We start from the raw sequence: 5643 nt of genomic DNA on the forward strand, positions 1-5643 counted from the left end.
CCAACTGGCTTTTTGAGTCTTCCAATTCCATGTCCGTTTTGGTTTGGGTTTTGTTCACTATTTATGTCTCTTCTGTGAATTCACTTTTCAAGCCATGAGTTGTTTTTGATAGTTCACAAAGCTGCATATTTGTATATTCTTGGGGTTCCATCACAAGTTTATGTCTTTCCCCTTTGAGTTCTTTGACTTGTTTGTCTGTGTTTTCTTTAAGTTCTTTGCTCGTGCTTATGATTGTTCTTTTAAATTCTGCATCTTGGGGTTCCTCAGGGTGGTTCTCGTAGAGAACTTCTGTTGGACTAATGGGTTTTGTTGGAAACATATTCTCTTATTTTTCTTTATATTATTTGTGTTTTTGTGTTCTAGTTTGGGCATGTGGATGTTCTTTGTTGGTTATGTGTCTGGTAGGAACTTCTCTGTTTTTGTTTAATTTTGGTTTTGTTTATATTGTATATTTGTTTATATTGTTTATATTGTATTGCATATGTAGCTTGGTTGTTTTTTCTTCACATGTGGAAAATAAATTGGTGTGTGTTTCAGGTTCTTGCAGGGTAGAAGACTGGTCTAGGTGGTTGTTGAGACAGGGTAGTAGGTATGCTGATCAGGTTAGTAGGAGGGCTGGTATGTGTCAGAGAGATCAAGAGCCAGTGGAATCTATGCTAGGGAATTTAGCTAGCCTCTGTTAAAAATCTAGTCAAGAGATCTGATGCAGAGGAATTGGAACCCACCTGGGACCAAGACTGACAGGGGACACAGTAGGAGTAGGCAAGAGGAATTGAATAGAAATGCGGTAGGTGGGATCTGACTTACCAGAATCTCTCTGGAGTAATTTTTATTTTGAAAATCTCTGTGGTCAACCTGATGTTGTGTTAAACACAACCATTTTGATTTACTTCAGTCCCTCAATTTCCCAGTTACATATATAACCTAATATGGCAAAGGTATTTATTTCAAAGAGCTTGTTTTGTTCTCACTAGTTTTTACGCTAAGATAGGCTAGAAAGACAGGGAAAATTGAGGGGATGTGGATAGGAAAAGGAACCTCTTATTCAAGTCTGATTGAAACTCGGTCTCACCAGCTGAGAGTCAAGAGTTCCAGCACAGTTAATAAGTGCTGTAAAGGTTTCCCACAGAAACAATATCCTTTTATATGGAAATATTTGAAACAAGAATGTTAAAATAGCAAGAAAGCATGTTTAAATCTTAAATATATTTGACCTTTCTCTTTTTCTGCCTGTAAACCTGTAATTTTCTAAGAATCTCCAAACAAACCTCATTTGCATTAAAGGGCATGACTTTAACTCCCTTATATAGTCCTTGTGATACATAATTTTGTTGTATCAGATTACAATCATGTATTAGTTAACTTTTCTATTGCTATGATAAAATACCATGATCAAGACAACTTATGGAAAGAAGAGTTTGTTGGACTTAAGGTTCCAGAAGAATAAGAGTCCATCATCGTGGAGAAGCATGGTAAGAAGTAGCCAGAGCAGAAAGCAGAAAGTGGAACACTCACATCTCCAAGCAGGCACAGGAAATGGGAAAGCTGTTTTCTCTGAAAGCCTGCCTAGTGATCTGATTCTTCCAGCATAGCCACATCTTCTAAAGGTTCCACGAGTCTCCCCAAATAGTGCCGTGAATTGGGGACTAAGTGTGAAAATATTTGGACATTCTTAATCAAACCATCAAAAATCCTGTCCATGGCACCTTGGGAGCTACCCTATAATCTTGTATATCAAAAAAGAAGAAAAAAGTGGGTTCTTAGCAACCCTTTGAGATGTAACTTAATAGCTACTAGTAAGACACTCAAATGAAGGCATTATCTTTAGCCCTTCCTGCAGCCATCAATTGCCAGAAGTTCCTTAGGTTGGTTTGCGATTTCTTACCCACTTCCTCATATCTATTCTGAGATTTTGTCTTGTTTGAACTTGAATAGGACTTGTGCATGCTGCAACCATTGCTGTGAGTTTATACAAGTAACTGAGCAGCTGTCTGCAAGATTCTGTTTCCTTGCAGTTATCCACTCCTTCTGTCTTACAATCTTTCCACCTGCGTTTTTTGTTTAGTGGGCCAGAAATAATGTTAGTTTTTAATTCATGGTTTAAAAAAATCTCCTGGGGCTGGAGAGATGGCTCAGCAGTTAAGAGCACCACGTTTTATTCCAATCACCCACATGGCAGCTAACAACCATCAGTAACTCCAGTTCCAGGGGATCTAATGCCCTCTAACCTCTGCAGGCATTGCACACAGCATAGCTACACTTAAGCACAAGTGGGCAATATACTTATACGTATAAAATAAAAATGATAAATAAAAAATCTCCTGTGTTAATTTAATACATTTTAATATGTAAATACTTTCAGTGATTAACTTTTCTTTATATTTTTGCAATTAACAGTCTAAATTTAGCTTATTTTTAACAATTAACTAATGACTGCATGGTAATTTAAGACTGTCAAAAGATCCAGAACACATCAATGTCTGACACTGTTAAATTTTCCCTCTGTAACACTTTTTAATGAGTTGGTTAGTTAATTCTTTTCACATAACAAACAAATTCTATGTATGTTATGATATTTTAAGAAATGGATGCAATTCACTTAATTGTTCATAATTGCCTCTGTTGTTTTTGGTTTTGGAGCCATGTAATTTCTTCTTGTTAAGGCAAATAACAAAATATTAGAAAAGAAAAACTGGACAATTTTGCTATCAGCTGAGGCTTCCTGAGACTTTGTCACAATAGTATTATATATATTTAGATGATTAAGTTTGGCTAGTAATTGGCTCTTGTGAGATAATCATGCTATACCCAAGAGGACAAAAGAGTGGGAATTGCTCCTTTTTCCAGCCCAGAATTACCCTTTGTAATTCACAAAGACAGAAAAGTCTACATTAGCTCTCATTGTATTGAAAAACAATAATGTCAGGAGAGATTGAACATGAAGATTGAACTTTCTGACTGTTGGAGAGTTACTAAAATGCACGTCTTCAAACTTCAATTCTGGCGTTGAGGTTGTGCCTATGCCTTGCTGGGACATTTGATTGAGCTGAATTGCTGCGAAATGTACACCCTCCAAAGTCAACTATGATACAGGCAATCCAGTTTAGCATGAGCTTCCTTGTATTTTAGGAAATGATTCTTTAGCTAAGTGAGAATCTCTTAAGGAATACACAAATTAAAGGAAAGAATCAAGCAGTAATCTTACATTTGCTTCTTAATCTCCCCAGTAGAGGCCCTCCTATGCATTTATTCAGCAAAGACAGCAGCCGACTGCTGAGCCTTCCATGCATTTAACAGCCTCTGCAGGCTAAGAAGAGCAGGAGGAAGCAGAAGCTGAAATACAGCAAGAGGGATGCTGAAAAGGCCGTAAAAAAAAAAAAATTAGTAAGAACAGGAAAAGAAGTGCATACTCCCAATTTTATTTTTAAAGATGTTTACATACCTCTAGATATTCCACATTTTAAAAAAGCTGAGAAGACACACACCCAAATGTTAATGATTTTATCACATAAAATGAGTGGTGAGCCATGCTTTACATTTCTTCAGTTTTTCTATACTCTTGCCAAAGATAGTATGTTTCATTAGAGCTTGCAACAATGTTTTAAATCTTAGAGGAAGATGAGGTCATAGAAAGCAGATTTCTCTAAAGAAGCTTCTAGCCAAGCTTTCAAAGGCCATGATTGCAGACAAAAACTTGTAGATTTCTATTCTTTCCCTTATTTTAATCATGCTTTAGTCATAATTCTTAGCTTCTTTTATGTGACAGACAAACAGAATACAAACTAAGCAGTGCCTCTGCAGAATTCACTCATGTGGAAGATCTTTAACATTACATACAATGCATATTTATAGAAATATAGTTACTCCTCATTATTCATGATTTTTGTATTTGTGTATCGACCTACTCACTAAACTGTATTTGTTAAGTAACCCTTAAACTAATATTGGTGGTGCTTTTGAGGTCCTTGAACATGTATATATATGTCCATATGCATATATTAATTACATGGAAATTATATATACAAATAAGCAAAAAAACTTGAATCATACAATATGTGCATATCCAACTGAGGTTTAACAAGTCAACATGGTGCCTTGTTTCAGATCTTATTCCCTAAATAACTATTATTTTTAAAATATTTTATTTATTTGTATTTTATGTGCATGAGTATTTTGTCTACATGTATGTAAGTGTACCATGTGAGATGCAGGCAGAGGCCAGAAGAGGGTGCTGGAACCATTTGGGACTGGAGTTACAGATGGTTGTTAGCTTCTTTGTGGGTGCTGGGAACTGAACATGGGTTTTTTACTGGGGCAGCCAGTATTCTTAACTGCTGAGCCATCTCTTCAGCCCCAAGGAATGCCATTTTTGTGATTATATTTAGGTGCCACATAGAGTTTGTGGGTTTTTTAGTTGATTTTTCTGATTAGAATGGTTTCAGCTATATCACTGAAGCTCTAGTTCATGTTTCTGAGCATAGGAAAGTTGTGATGTGCCTTAGAGAATAGGTAAGGTCGGGAAGCACCTCTAGCGTTGTTGGTTGTGCATTCAAGGTTCATAGATTCCTAATCTGAATTTCCCTTAAGAGTAATTTGAGTATTTGTTTGTGATGACTTTATGGAACATAACTACCTCTAATATCAAGATTATATATAATCTGAATATGGAATTTTGTACAATTTTGATGTTAATATAGTCCACATGTATTATTTGGAAATACACACAGAGACACACGAACCATGTGCTCATGTCTTTTCAAGTTTTCCTGGTTCATGCATGTGCAGCATAGTGACTAACATTTGGCTCCTGAATATTGAATTGTAGGTGTGTGGTGGAGTCCTTATACCAGCCTTTTATTTTCATCTGCAGAAGCTTCAGGTATGTCTTACTCAAAAAATTCAAACTTAAGAAGCAATGCTAACAAAGATCACAATGATGCCAATACTAATTTCTAAGCTTCAGACTCTGTGTGTGTGTGTGTGTGCGCACACATGCACGCGCTTGTGTGTTAGCTACAGGGCCAAAGTGGAAAGTATAATATACAAAAGGGGGAATTTCTAACACTGCAAAAGATGTAATAATGCTATTGCAATTGATAAGCAGGTATATTAATTATTTTACATATTCTTAGGACAAAACACCTGAAAAGACAATTTAGAAAGGAATGAAGGAAGGAAAAAAGGAAGGAAAGGTTTATTTTGGCTTACAGTTTGAGAGTACTGTCCATCATGGTAGGACATCATGGCAACAGGAGAGTGAGACACTGGTCACACTGCACACACAGTTAAGAAGCAGAGAGAGATGAATGCAGGTGCTCAGCTTGATTCTCCTTTTCATTCAGTCTAAGACCCCATCCCATGGAATGGTGCTGCTCATATTTAAGGTGGACCTTCCCACATCAATTAATCCAGTCTAGAAACTTCATCAGGGACATGCCCAGAAGTTTGTTTCCATGGCAAATATAAGTCCTATCAAGTTGGCAATTAAGGGTAGACATCGCACCAGGAAAATGGTACCGATTATGTTGTAGCTAAAAACAATATTTCTATTCTTAAAAATGTTTTATTTATTATTATTATAATTATTATTGATAGTGTGCATTTAATTGCCTGCATGCGTGCAATTGGTATTGCCTGCATGTG

The sequence above is a fragment of the Nannospalax galili genome, unplaced genomic scaffold, assembly GCF_000622305.1.
Source record: "Nannospalax galili isolate Female #2095 unplaced genomic scaffold, S.galili_v1.0 scaffold716, whole genome shotgun sequence".
Classification (NCBI taxonomy): Eukaryota; Metazoa; Chordata; class Mammalia; order Rodentia; family Spalacidae; genus Nannospalax; species Nannospalax galili.